Here is a 15,031-nt window from a genome sequence, read left to right on the forward strand (position 1 = left end):
CCCTCCGGGTCTCGCCATGAGGCTGAGAGGGTCTAGAGCCGAGGTACTTTTGTGCCTCGGGGAGTGGTGACCCCGAGGTGCCGAAACTCACTGGGAGAATAGACTCACTGAGTTGAAGCACGGGCACCATAATCTCTTCACCTTGTGGCACTCACCTCTTGATTCCCGGCCTTCTGGCTAGGATCAGAGAAATTTTTATAGATCCGGCCGGATGTCCGGGCAGTATATCTGCACACATTCACTTATTTATTTCTTTTTTGTCTCACTGTGTCACTTTTTGCGTGTTGTGTGTTCACAGGATTTGTCAGGATGCGGTAGCCCTTCTGGGTGTCCCTCCTGGCGGTCTAGGGGAGGTGTGTGTGGCCATTAGGTTCCGCACCTCCCTGCAAACACCCCGGGTACTCCTGCTTTGGCAGGGTACCTACCGTAATCGGCTCTGCGGGCAGATACCTTGGCCAACGCCAAGGGGGATGCCGGGAGCATTTGTGGTCCCCTAGTAGCTTCGGCGAAAAGGGACATCGAACCTGGAACCTCGCAGGTACATTTTGGTCCGGAGGTGAAGGGTAAGGTTTGTTGGGGGGCCTCTCTCCTATCGGAGAAGGGCTTGCGATAGACCGCATCCTTTGTGCACGTTTTTTTAGTGTAACACGTTTGCACTTTTTCTTGCACTTTGGGTGAATCGAAAGCACGTTCCTCGGCTTTAGATAAAAAAAAAAAAAAAAAAAAAAAAATCTGTTCTTATCAGTTTAATATCTGATACGTCCCCTATCTGGGGACCATATATTAAATGGATTTTTGAGAACGGGGGCCGATTTCGAAGCTTGCTTCCGTCGCCCTATGCATTGACCCGATATGGCAGTATCTTCGGGTACAGTGCACCACCCCCTTACAGGGTTAAAAAGAAAGATTCCTACTTTCATTGCTACCTGCTTGCTGGCTAGCCAGCTAGCCAGCCCTGTGGGCCTTGCTGCTGCTGCAGCCAAAAAACAAAAGGTGGTGCTGCTGCTGCTTCTGCTGCTTCTGCTTCTGCTTGTGTCTGGCCCCTGTTGGAGCGTCCAGGCACAGGACTTCTGCTGCTGCTGACTAAATGGCCTCCTTAATTGGATCATTTGAGTAGCCAGCACACCTGTGCAGGTAGGGCATGACATGATAGGCAGCTGCCTTGATAGCGGGTGGGTGCTGAATGTTCCTAATTGACAAAATAAGATTAATGCTTATGAAGAAATATAAAATCTCATCCCTTCCCCAATATCGCGCCACACCCCTACCCCTTAATTCCCTGGTTGAACGTGATGGACATATGTCTTTTTTCGACCGTACTAACTATGTAACTATGTAACATAACATGGGGGGGGGGGGGGGGGGTCTCCTGGCTGTTCACACAGGTGTGTCATTGCTGTACATTGACCATGCATTGCTTCTGTGGTATTGCAAAGGCAAAGACAAATGCTTCCAGCCATCCATTGCACTAATGGATTGGTCATCAGCTGGCTGTCTATGTCCCGCATCAATATAGACCAAAGTACAGAGGGTTAGGCTATGCTATTGTGCACCTACCTGATGCATCAGAAGGTGCGAGGCCCTTGCTAAATTCTGTGCACAGACTTTGAGATCTATGCTTTAGACTGTATCTAAACCTGCTCCAACATGGACTGACATTCTGGCCTACTTTCAGCCGATGCGACTTGTCTGTCGCTGAACAGTCGCTTTTTATGTATTCAGCACCTATGTATAATGTTGTAAAAATGCTCTAGAAGCTAAAGTCGCAGAAATGTCACACATATTTGGCCTGCAACTTTCTGTGCGACAAATTCAGACAGGAAAAATCAGTATAAATCCTTAGAAAATTATCCCCCAGTGTCTCCATCTGCTGGCGGTATTGAATAAGCATTGCTGCACTGATGGGGTATGCATTAGACGAAAAAAAAGAAGAAAAAGAAGAATAATACGCCCAGAAAAGAGGCGAAAAGGAGAAAAACGTAAAAAAAACGTGAAAAAAAAGTAAGAGGAAGAGAAGGGAAAAAAAGGTGGAAATGGGTTTAAAAGTGATTTCGGCGGAGAAATATATATATATATATATATATATATATATATATATATATATATATGCGCACACACACACATAGATATAAACGTATTCTCCGTTGAGATATTGCAGCCGCTGCTGTGTCCAGGCCCAGGAGCCTTAGCACTGTGCTGTGATGTCACTCAATACCACTGACATCACTAGGTGTAAACAACATCTCTCCTTTGCTGTGTATGTGACTATGGAGCTGTTTGGTGATGTCGTCTATTACGGCCTTCATAGAAGCAACAGGAGATTGTTGCATCCATCTTGAACCCTCAGAACTACAGTGCTATGATGTCACTCACTTCCACAGGCCTTGCAGAGTGTAAACAACAACAACCCAGCTTTGTTGTGTATGTAACCAAAGGGATTTGTGATGTCACCTAGAACCTTCACAGCAGCGACAGCTTTATGAGGAGCATCAGCACTGCTCTGCCTGAGCAGAACCATCACCGCCATAGGTTGTCAAATAACCCGGATTTAACCCACACAGGTAAGTCCAATGGGGTGCAGGCATGTCCTCTATGCTTACAGCTTCCCGTGGGTGTTGGTTTGATACCGTTTGGGGACAGCCAAGGAGGCATCTGCAGGCAACAAAGGTAGGTGTGTGCTTGTGTGTGTGTTTCCTATGCAGATCCTAAGCCCAGTGTCACATGCAAGTAGGAGGAGTAAGAAGGGTTCCTGGCAAATCCGGGTTATGGATTGCATTTAAAAAGGCCCCGTGGGAGTGCAATGGGCCCCTGTCTTGCTGCTTAGCAATAATGGTATGGGTTTAGGTTCTGCTGTGTGTACTGGTGGTTGACTGCCCCCCAGCCCAGAGTGTGCATGGAAAATTGTCTGGCAGCCTCCCTGACAGCAAGCAGTGATAGTGCCCATGAAGGGGACCTTGTTGGGCCCGCCCCTTTCACGGTTATCGCTTCTCGGCCTTTTGGCTAAGATCAAGTGTAGTATCTGTTCTTATCAGTTTAATATCTGATACGTCCCCTATCTGGGGACCATATATTAAATGGATTTTTGAGAACGGGGGCCGATTTCGAAGCTTGCTTCCGTCGCCCTATGCATTGACCCGATATGGCAGTATCTTCGGGTACAGTGCACCACCCCCTTACAGGGTTAAAAAGAAAGATTCCTACTTTCATTGCTACCTGCTTGCTGGCTAGCCAGCTAGCCAGCCCTGTGGGCCTTGCTGCTGCTGCAGCCAAAAAACAAAAGGTGGTGCTGCTGCTGCTTCTGCTGCTTCTGCTTCTGCTTGTGTCTGGCCCCTGTTGGAGCGTCCAGGCACAGGACTTCTGCTGCTGCTGACTAAATGGCCTCCTTAATTGGATCATTTGAGTAGCCAGCACACCTGTGCAGGTAGGGCATGACATGATAGGCAGCTGCCTTGATAGCGGGTGGGTGCTGAATGTTCCTAATTGACAAAATAAGATTAATGCTTATGAAGAAATATAAAATCTCATCCCTTCCCCAATATCGCGCCACACCCCTACCCCTTAATTCCCTGGTTGAACGTGATGGACATATGTCTTTTTTCGACCGTACTAACTATGTAACTATGTAACATAACATGGGGGGGGGGGGGGGGGGTCTCCTGGCTGTTCACACAGGTGTGTCATTGCTGTACATTGACCATGCATTGCTTCTGTGGTATTGCAAAGGCAAAGACAAATGCTTCCAGCCATCCATTGCACTAATGGATTGGTCATCAGCTGGCTGTCTATGTCCCGCATCAATATAGACCAAAGTACAGAGGGTTAGGCTATGCTATTGTGCACCTACCTGATGCATCAGAAGGTGCGAGGCCCTTGCTAAATTCTGTGCACAGACTTTGAGATCTATGCTTTAGACTGTATCTAAACCTGCTCCAACATGGACTGACATTCTGGCCTACTTTCAGCCGATGCGACTTGTCTGTCGCTGAACAGTCGCTTTTTATGTATTCAGCACCTATGTATAATGTTGTAAAAATGCTCTAGAAGCTAAAGTCGCAGAAATGTCACACATATTTGGCCTGCAACTTTCTGTGCGACAAATTCAGACAGGAAAAATCAGTATAAATCCTTAGAAAATTATCCCCCAGTGTCTCCATCTGCTGGCGGTATTGAATAAGCATTGCTGCACTGATGGGGTATGCATTAGACGAAAAAAAAGAAGAAAAAGAAGAATAATACGCCCAGAAAAGAGGCGAAAAGGAGAAAAACGTAAAAAAACTTGAAAAAAAGTAAGAGGAAGAGAAGGGAAAAAAAGGTGGAAATGGGTTTAAAAGTGATTTCGGCGGAGAAATATATATATATATATATATATATATATATATATATATATATATGCGCACACACACACATAGATATAAACGTATTCTCCGTTGAGATATTGCAGCCGCTGCTGTGTCCAGGCCCAGGAGCCTTAGCACTGTGCTGTGATGTCACTCAATACCACTGACATCACTAGGTGTAAACAACATCTCTCCTTTGCTGTGTATGTGACTATGGAGCTGTTTGGTGATGTCGTCTATTACGGCCTTCATAGAAGCAACAGGAGATTGTTGCATCCATCTTGAACCCTCAGAACTACAGTGCTATGATGTCACTCACTTCCACAGGCCTTGCAGAGTGTAAACAACAACAACCCAGCTTTGTTGTGTATGTAACCAAAGGGATTTGTGATGTCACCTAGAACCTTCACAGCAGCGACAGCTTTATGAGGAGCATCAGCACTGCTCTGCCTGAGCAGAACCATCACCGCCATAGGTTGTCAAATAACCCGGATTTAACCCACACAGGTAAGTCCAATGGGGTGCAGGCATGTCCTCTATGCTTACAGCTTCCCGTGGGTGTTGGTTTGATACCGTTTGGGGACAGCCAAGGAGGCATCTGCAGGCAACAAAGGTAGGTGTGTGCTTGTGTGTGTGTTTCCTATGCAGATCCTAAGCCCAGTGTCACATGCAAGTAGGAGGAGTAAGAAGGGTTCCTGGCAAATCCGGGTTATGGATTGCATTTAAAAAGGCCCCGTGGGAGTGCAATGGGCCCCTGTCTTGCTGCTTAGCAATAATGGTATGGGTTTAGGTTCTGCTGTGTGTACTGGTGGTTGACTGCCCCCCAGCCCAGAGTGTGCATGGAAAATTGTCTGGCAGCCTCCCTGACAGCAAGCAGTGATAGTGCCCATGAAGGGGACCTTGTTGGGCCCGCCCCTTTCACGGTTATCGCTTCTCGGCCTTTTGGCTAAGATCAAGTGTAGTATCTGCATTTGGTCTGGTCGGAAGGTGTCTGTGGTACCCCGCTTCTCGGCCTTGGGGGATTGTCTCTCCTTACGGAGCGACTTCACCCCCTTGCTGCTATTGGGGAGCGGGCTTAGTCCACAGACAACGGGTTGCGATCCCCCTGTCTCTGGGACCTTGTGTCTCAGAAGGCATTTTCGGTACGTTGAGCGTTACCTGTAGCTTCGGAAGCACCTAGGGTACCCCCGACCTCTGCCTTGGGTAAGGGTTCCGCTTTTATAGCGGGATTCCGAGCCCTTGCTGCTATTGGGGAAGGGGCTTAGTCCCTGGGTGTGGAAGATGCCGTTCTCCTGGGCTTTCCCCTCTGGGGAAATGTCGATGCGAAATACCATCCGCATAGAGGTGTCGGAGAGCCATCGTCAGTTGAAGAACCTCCGCTTCATTGCGGAGGTGATTCTTCTTGACTACTTCCGCCTCAATAGGGAGGACATCCTGTGTCTAAATGACCAGGAAAGCCGTGGCCTGTATACCGTCACCTTCACGGCCACGGCGTGTTGCGATAACATCTATGCAACCTTGTCTGGTGCGGACCAGAGGGACGATCGACTCGACGGTCTTTCGTTCCAGTTCCTCTATGGTGAGGAACATATACCGTTGGTGGTGGCTATGCACAGCCCTCATGTGACCACGGAGGATATAGCCACTTTTCTTCGGCGATACTGCGAAGAGGTGCGGTTCGCAAACAAAATCTTGAACTCCGTGCGGTTCTGGAATGGCAAGAGGAAGTTCTGGGTCAAGCTCCGTAAGGATCCCGGTGGTATTGGGGGTCTTTGCCATCCGCCCCCAAATTTTGCCATCGGGAGAGTTCGGGGCTTCCTGTTCTATCCTCAAATGCCTATGTATTGCCGAAATTGCTTGAGGTTTGGCCACACCCAGGAGACCTGCGGCGCGGAGCGTGTGATTCGCTGCAATAGGTGTGGCCAAGAAGGTCACATAGCCTCAAGATGTAGCCATTCGATAAGGTGCAACCTCTGCGGAGAGGAAAATCACGATTTTAATTCCTGTCCCCATAAAGCAAAAACTACGATGGGTGGGTCAAGGCTGGGCCCACCCAAAGAGGGGACAGGACAAAAGACGTCCTTTTTTAAGATGCCCAAACCCCAGATGGCAGGTACTGATGGGTCCAGGCCCAAGACCTCTGGTGCTCCATCGGGGGGCCCACCGGTGGTAGTGCTAGGGGGAGGCCATGGGGATTCCACGAAGCCCGGGCGGGTGATCGAGTTTACTGCCCGGGAAATTGAAAGACGTCGATCGACTTCCTACCTGGCTCAAGAGCCCGCCGAAACTTCTGAAGGGGGCTCACCTGTGGCGGGTGGCAGCCGACGGGCCTCGGTGGGGGCAAAGGTGGACCCAAAATTACAGCATAAGCCAGGTACTGGCTTGGCCCAGGGTCGCCCTGCTCCGGACGAAGAGGCCCCGGTGAAAGCCCGCCGGAAGGGGAGCCAGGTGGCCAGGTCTGAGCCCGGTCCTGTTACTCCGCCTATACAGGACAGGGCCAAGAAGACAAGTGGCGCCAAACCAGGGTTTGCTGCCCCGCCAGCAGTGGACCCGGTGGGTAAAACTGGCCATCGTCGATCGATGGGGAAGTTGGAGCAACAGTCCTCAGCAACGCTTGCTGGGGAACAAGCGATGAAAACTTCCCAAGGTAGCGGCAAAGGTTCCGGAAAAGAGGCCTCACAGGCCCCTGTGCAGCAGTTCCAGTCGTCAAATGATGAAAGAAGACGCAGATCCATCAGCCGGGGGCCAGAGATTACATCGAGTGAGAGCAACACAGAGGATATGGACAGCAGTGTGACATTTAAAAGACAAAGAGAAGAAGAAGAGGAAGACATTCAAAGGAAAGCGGCGTGCCGTAGTTCGGACGAGAGCGAGCTCAGGGTCGGGGCATCATCGATCTCAAGCTCCGACCCTCAGAACATCAAGGAGCTGATGACCCCGCAGGCGGGGGATGACGGTACGCAGCTTATTATTGACTTTGATTCTCCAAGCACGGACTCTCCATAAACTATGCCTATCCCTGTAAAAATTGCCTCACTCAATGTGAGGTCCTTAAAGAGCCCTGATCGCAGGGCTGCTTTATTTTCTTATCTAGAGACATGTGACTTTGACCTTTGCCTGCTACAAGAATGTGGAATCCCTAGTAAAATGGACTATAAAGACTTAAAAGAAGACTGGAAGCTGGGCCCATCCATATGGTCCGGTGCAAATGACTGTCGTTCTGTGGGTGTTGGGCTGCTCTGCCGAGGCCAGTCCTTTTCTATTCATACAGTAACTGAGATTGTGCCTGGCAGAGCTCTTTTAATTCATCTATATTTTAATGGACTTTTAATTCGTGTTTTAAATGTGTATGCCCCTCCTGATAAACAGGAGCGGGCAGAACTATTTGAAATTTTACCACTGTTTTGTGTTGGGTCTTCCCCCCTGCTAGTGGGAGGTGATTTTAACTGCATACGTGATGGGGAACACCGGCAGGGTGGGGATATTAATCGTAAAGACCGCACTTCTTACCTGCTTAAAAATTTTATTGATGATTTTAATTTGAAAGATTGCTGGAAGGATCTCTTGCCGGAGGACCCGGGCGCCACATGGTCCAATGGAAGAGTGAGCTCCAGAATCGATTTTATTTTTTCCTCTAGAGCTTTTAAACCCCTGAAATGCACGCTCGAGCAGAATATCTTCTCTGATCATAAGCTCCTCTTGGTGGGCCTGGAGCTAGAGGGGGAGCAAAAAGCAAAAAGGGGCCTCTGGAGATTAAACACCACACTCCTAGAGGACCCTGAGATAAAAGAGGAGTTTGTGCGGACCTACCAGTGCTGGCAATCACAAAGAAAACCCCACGAGCCTATGCTGCACTGGTGGGAGGGCACCAAATCTAAAATCAGATTTTTTTTTATCAAAGCAGGTAAGAAGAAGGCAAAAATGGAAAAACAGTGGTTTTATGTTCTTAACATGCGTTTAAATGTACTTTTTAAATTGAAAGAAGCTGGTATGGATGTAGAAAATGATATTTTAAACCTTAAAACTGAAATAAAACATGCCATAGAAAAGAAAGGGAAACAAATCATTTTTAACTCACATGTGCAGCACCTGGAGGAGGGCGAGAAATGTTCCCGTTTCTTTTTTAAAAAAGTGATGAATAGGAGGGATATCATCCAAAACCTTGAGGGTGAATCCACTCCAAAAGGCATGTTAGATGCAGTTTTTAACTTCTACCAGCTTCTTTTTAATAAGAAAGATCTTAATCCATCCTTTTTAGAACATGTTCTTAATTCCCTTGATTTTAAGCTAGATGTTTTAGACCAGGAGGTTTTATCCCGTGATCTTAACTTAGATGAACTTTTATTTGTTTTTAAAAGTTTTTCTAGTGGGAAGGCCCCTGGGGAAGATGGTTTACCCATCGAATTTTATTTAGCTTTTTGGGATATTTTAAAGGATGATATGGTTTTATTGTATAAAGAAACTTTTATTGTTAATGAACTTCCCCCTTCCTGGAGGAGGGGGATTGTATCATTACTTTTTAAAAAGGGTGAAAAGGATATGCTAAAAAATTGGCGCCCCATCACACTTTTAAATGTCGATTATAAAGTTTTAGCCAAGTTATTAGCTGTCCGTTTTAAACCTTTTATTCATAAATTAATTCACCCAAATCAGGTTTGTGGGGTACCTGGAAGGTCTATAGCTGAATCCCTAAATATTTTAAGAGATGTTTTATGGTATTTTAAGGATAGAAATCAAACTGTAGCAATTTTATCCTTAGACTTTGAAAAAGCCTTTGATAGGGTCTCCCATGAATACCTGTTTTTAGTTCTTAAAAAGATGGCAGTGCCTGAAACGATTTTAAGCCGAATCATGCTTTTATACCGATCCTGTTTTAGTCAAGTCTCTGTTAATGGCTTTTTAACCAGCGGTGTTCCTCTTTTATCAGGTGTCAAACAGGGCTGCCCCCTGTCCCCACTCCTTTTTATTTGCGCAATCGAACCACTGATGGCCCTCCTCAGAAAAGACCGGGTAGTAAGAGGCGTACAGATACCTGGTGGAGGAGGGACCCATCTAAAGGTGTTGGGGTACATGGATGATGTCACCATACTGTGCCCGGACTCTCCATCCATGAGGGGGGCATTGAGGAACACCAGCTATTTCTGCGAGGTCTCTGGTTTTAAGCTAAACACAGATAAATGTGACTGTTTTTATATTGGCTCCTGGGATTCATCCATCACCCCAGGAGTCACAATGCAACAGGATCAAATTAAAGTTTTAGGTATTGTTTTTAACCAGGTCAATGATGGGAGCCCTAACTGGGATTCAGCTATAGCTAAGATGGAGAAGAAGATTTTAATGTGGAATCTTAGAAACCTTACCATGGAGGGGAAGATTTTAATAATAAAGATGGTTTTACTCCCTATTATGCTATACATTGCCATGGTATTTCCTCCATCTATTTTATACATTAAAAAAGTAACTAGAATTGTTTTTACTTTTTTATGGGGTTCAAAAATGGAGAAATTAAAGCGTGATTTTATGTACAAAAGTAAAGATAATGGCGGGAAAGATGTTCCTAACCTTTTTACTTTCTTTTACATAAAGTATTTCTGTTTCTGTTTTAAAATTATTAAATCCGATGGCATTTTTAGCTGCTTTTTAAGGTACGCTGCGGGCATGGTTTTTAAAAGATGGTTGCGCATCCCTCTGAACGCTCCGGTGCTTCTGTGTCCCCCAAAACATTATGTGGTGTTGGAAAAGACAGTCAGGCTCCTAGGTCTCCAAGATTTGGAGCCTGACATACTGGGGGACCAGAGAAAGGTATCAAAGGTCCTCAGGCGGAGTGAGGTTACCCTGGCAGTGTCCAATTTCACACAGGCAAGATCCAAAAAGGTATGGCGGAACGTGTACGGGAAGTTTCTGGCGAATGTACACAGGGATCTTGCCTGGGCAATCGTCCACCAGTGCCTCCCTACTCGTGAGTTCCAGCACAGGCGAGGACTGGTGGCGAGAGCCAAGTGCCCGAGAGATGGCTGCGGAGTGGACGAAACGGTGCTGCACATATTTTGGAACTGCCCTTTTGCACGGGAGCTTTGGAGGAAGGTAGGCCCACTTTTGAAGTGGGCCTGCGGCCTAAAAGATTTTAATCACGAATGTGTCTTTTACGGTCTTTTTAACTGCCCCAATTTTAAACAGCAGATGATCTGCTGGATGATTATTAATTGTTTTAAAAATGCCATCTGGAAAGTTAGGAACATCTTACTTTTTAAACATGATTTTATTGATGTTAAAAACTGTATAAAGCTGGCCCTGAGTGAGATGTACATCTATTACCTAAGAGACAAGAAACAGTTGGGGGCCAGCGAGGCAGCATCCATGTGGTGTCTGCCTCTATGGAACGAAATAACAATATAATCAGTTTTTATGACATTTGTATAATGTTTTATCCTGCCATTTCTATTTTTTCTCCTTTTATTACTGGTTTTATTATTTGTATTTTAAAACTTTTGTGAACCTTTTATTATTTTGCATTTTAAATTCTGTATGGTTTCTTATTTTTTCAATAAAATTTTGTTGAAACCTTATCTGTTCTTATCAGTTTAATATCTGATACGTCCCCTATCTGGGGACCATATATTAAATGGATTTTTGAGAACGGGGGCCGATTTCGAAGCTTGCTTCCGTCGCCCTATGCATTGACCCGATATGGCAGTATCTTCGGGTACAGTGCACCACCCCCTTACAGGGTTAAAAAGAAAGATTCCTACTTTCATTGCTACCTGCTTGCTGGCTAGCCAGCTAGCCAGCCCTGTGGGCCTTGCTGCTGCTGCAGCCAAAAAACAAAAGGTGGTGCTGCTGCTGCTTCTGCTGCTTCTGCTTCTGCTTGTGTCTGGCCCCTGTTGGAGCGTCCAGGCACAGGACTTCTGCTGCTGCTGACTAAATGGCCTCCTTAATTGGATCATTTGAGTAGCCAGCACACCTGTGCAGGTAGGGCATGACATGATAGGCAGCTGCCTTGATAGCGGGTGGGTGCTGAATGTTCCTAATTGACAAAATAAGATTAATGCTTATGAAGAAATATAAAATCTCATCCCTTCCCCAATATCGCGCCACACCCCTACCCCTTAATTCCCTGGTTGAACGTGATGGACATATGTCTTTTTTCGACCGTACTAACTATGTAACTATGTAACATAACATGGGGGGGGGGGGGGGGTCTCCTGGCTGTTCACACAGGTGTGTCATTGCTGTACATTGACCATGCATTGCTTCTGTGGTATTGCAAAGGCAAAGACAAATGCTTCCAGCCATCCATTGCACTAATGGATTGGTCATCAGCTGGCTGTCTATGTCCCGCATCAATATAGACCAAAGTACAGAGGGTTAGGCTATGCTATTGTGCACCTACCTGATGCATCAGAAGGTGCGAGGCCCTTGCTAAATTCTGTGCACAGACTTTGAGATCTATGCTTTAGACTGTATCTAAACCTGCTCCAACATGGACTGACATTCTGGCCTACTTTCAGCCGATGCGACTTGTCTGTCGCTGAACAGTCGCTTTTTATGTATTCAGCACCTATGTATAATGTTGTAAAAATGCTCTAGAAGCTAAAGTCGCAGAAATGTCACACATATTTGGCCTGCAACTTTCTGTGCGACAAATTCAGACAGGAAAAATCAGTATAAATCCTTAGAAAATTATCCCCCAGTGTCTCCATCTGCTGGCGGTATTGAATAAGCATTGCTGCACTGATGGGGTATGCATTAGACGAAAAAAAAGAAGAAAAAGAAGAATAATACGCCCAGAAAAGAGGCGAAAAGGAGAAAAACGTAAAAAAACGTGAAAAAAAAGTAAGAGGAAGAGAAGGGAAAAAAAGGTGGAAATGGGTTTAAAAGTGATTTCGGCGGAGAATATATATATATATATATATATATATATATATATATATATATATATGCGCACACACACACATAGATATAAACGTATTCTCCGTTGAGATATTGCAGCCGCTGCTGTGTCCAGGCCCAGGAGCCTTAGCACTGTGCTGTGATGTCACTCAATACCACTGACATCACTAGGTGTAAACAACATCTCTCCTTTGCTGTGTATGTGACTATGGAGCTGTTTGGTGATGTCGTCTATTACGGCCTTCATAGAAGCAACAGGAGATTGTTGCATCCATCTTGAACCCTCAGAACTACAGTGCTATGATGTCACTCACTTCCACAGGCCTTGCAGAGTGTAAACAACAACAACCCAGCTTTGTTGTGTATGTAACCAAAGGGATTTGTGATGTCACCTAGAACCTTCACAGCAGCGACAGCTTTATGAGGAGCATCAGCACTGCTCTGCCTGAGCAGAACCATCACCGCCATAGGTTGTCAAATAACCCGGATTTAACCCACACAGGTAAGTCCAATGGGGTGCAGGCATGTCCTCTATGCTTACAGCTTCCCGTGGGTGTTGGTTTGATACCGTTTGGGGACAGCCAAGGAGGCATCTGCAGGCAACAAAGGTAGGTGTGTGCTTGTGTGTGTGTTTCCTATGCAGATCCTAAGCCCAGTGTCACATGCAAGTAGGAGGAGTAAGAAGGGTTCCTGGCAAATCCGGGTTATGGATTGCATTTAAAAAGGCCCCGTGGGAGTGCAATGGGCCCCTGTCTTGCTGCTTAGCAATAATGGTATGGGTTTAGGTTCTGCTGTGTGTACTGGTGGTTGACTGCCCCCCAGCCCAGAGTGTGCATGGAAAATTGTCTGGCAGCCTCCCTGACAGCAAGCAGTGATAGTGCCCATGAAGGGGACCTTGTTGGGCCCGCCCCTTTCACGGTTATCGCTTCTCGGCCTTTTGGCTAAGATCAAGTGTAGTATCTGTTCTTATCAGTTTAATATCTGATACGTCCCCTATCTGGGGACCATATATTAAATGGATTTTTGAGAACGGGGGCCGATTTCGAAGCTTGCTTCCGTCGCCCTATGCATTGACCCGATATGGCAGTATCTTCGGGTACAGTGCACCACCCCCTTACAGGGTTAAAAAGAAAGATTCCTACTTTCATTGCTACCTGCTTGCTGGCTAGCCAGCTAGCCAGCCCTGTGGGCCTTGCTGCTGCTGCAGCCAAAAAACAAAAGGTGGTGGTGCTGCTGCTGCTTCTGCTGCTTCTGCTTCTGCTTGTGTCTGGCCCCTGTTGGAGCGTCCAGGCACAGGACTTCTGCTGCTGCTGACTAAATGGCCTCCTTAATTGGATCATTTGAGTAGCCAGCACACCTGTGCAGGTAGGGCATGACATGATAGGCAGCTGCCTTGATAGCGGGTGGGTGCTGAATGTTCCTAATTGACAAAATAAGATTAATGCTTATGAAGAAATATAAAATCTCATCCCTTCCCCAATATCGCGCCACACCCCTACCCCTTAATTCCCTGGTTGAACGTGATGGACATATGTCTTTTTTCGACCGTACTAACTATGTAACTATGTAACATAACATGGGGGGGGGGGGGGGGTCTCCTGGCTGTTCACACAGGTGTGTCATTGCTGTACATTGACCATGCATTGCTTCTGTGGTATTGCAAAGGCAAAGACAAATGCTTCCAGCCATCCATTGGCACTAATGGATTGGTCATCAGCTGGCTGTCTATGTCCCGCATCAATATAGACCAAAGTACAGAGGGTTAGGCTATGCTATTGTGCACCTACCTGATGCATCAGAAGGTGCGAGGCCCTTGCTAAATTCTGTGCACAGACTTTGAGATCTATGCTTTAGACTGTATCTAAACCTGCTCCAACATGGACTGACATTCTGGCCTACTTTCAGCCGATGCGACTTGTCTGTCGCTGAACAGTCGCTTTTTATGTATTCAGCACCTATGTATAATGTTGTAAAAATGCTCTAGAAGCTAAAGTCGCAGAAATGTCACACATATTTGGCCTGCAACTTTCTGTGCGACAAATTCAGACAGGAAAAATCAGTATAAATCCTTAGAAAATTATCCCCCAGTGTCTCCATCTGCTGGCGGTATTGAATAAGCATTGCTGCACTGATGGGGTATGCATTAGACGAAAAAAAAGAAGAAAAAGAAGAATAATACGCCCAGAAAAGAGGCGAAAAGGAGAAAAACGTAAAAAAACGTGAAAAAAAAGTAAGAGGAAGAGAAGGGAAAAAAAGGTGGAAATGGGTTTAAAAGTGATTTCGGCGGAGAAATATATATATATATATATATATATATATATATATATATATATATATGCGCACACACACACATAGATATAAACGTATTCTCCGTTGAGATATTGCAGCCGCTGCTGTGTCCAGGCCCAGGAGCCTTAGCACTGTGCTGTGATGTCACTCAATACCACTGACATCACTAGGTGTAAACAACATCTCTCCTTTGCTGTGTATGTGACTATGGAGCTGTTTGGTGATGTCGTCTATTATGGCCTTCATAGAAGCAACAGGAGATTGTTGCATCCATCTTGAACCCTCAGAACTACAGTGCTATGATGTCACTCACTTCCACAGGCCTTGCAGAGTGTAAACAACAACAACCCAGCTTTGTTGTGTATGTAACCATAGGGATTTGTGATGTCACCTAGAACCTTCACAGCAGCGACAGCTTTATGAGGAGCATCAGCACTGCTCTGCCTGAGCAGAACCATCACCGCCATAGGTTGTCAAATAACCCGGATTTAACCCACACAGGTAAGTCCAATGGG

The 15,031-nt window shown here is 46.2% G+C and overlaps 4 non-coding genes and 1 pseudogene across 4 annotated transcripts; all 5 read left to right on the forward strand.

The window, feature by feature from the left end:
- Positions 1 to 693: 693 nt before the first annotated feature.
- LOC130308070 (U2 spliceosomal RNA) lies at positions 694 to 884 on the forward strand. The gene has a single exon (XR_008857131.1). It is a non-coding gene; the product is annotated as a U2 spliceosomal RNA (small nuclear RNA).
- A 2,096-nt stretch (positions 885 to 2,980) lies between these two features.
- LOC130308042 (U2 spliceosomal RNA) lies at positions 2,981 to 3,171 on the forward strand. Its single transcript, XR_008857106.1, has one exon. It is a non-coding gene; the product is annotated as a U2 spliceosomal RNA (small nuclear RNA).
- Positions 3,172 to 5,263: 2,092 nt separating this feature from the next.
- On the forward strand, positions 5,264 to 5,412 carry LOC130308073 (U2 spliceosomal RNA; annotated as a pseudogene).
- Positions 5,413 to 10,870: 5,458 nt separating this feature from the next.
- On the forward strand, positions 10,871 to 11,056 carry LOC130308064 (U2 spliceosomal RNA). The gene has a single exon (XR_008857126.1). It is a non-coding gene; the product is annotated as a U2 spliceosomal RNA (small nuclear RNA).
- Positions 11,057 to 13,148: 2,092 nt separating this feature from the next.
- LOC130308043 (U2 spliceosomal RNA) lies at positions 13,149 to 13,339 on the forward strand. The gene has a single exon (XR_008857107.1). It is a non-coding gene; the product is annotated as a U2 spliceosomal RNA (small nuclear RNA).
- The last annotated feature ends 1,692 nt before the right edge of the window (positions 13,340 to 15,031 follow it).

Source organism: Hyla sarda, unplaced genomic scaffold (assembly GCF_029499605.1).
Source record: "Hyla sarda isolate aHylSar1 unplaced genomic scaffold, aHylSar1.hap1 scaffold_1458, whole genome shotgun sequence".
NCBI lineage: Eukaryota > Metazoa > Chordata > Amphibia > Anura > Hylidae > Hyla > Hyla sarda.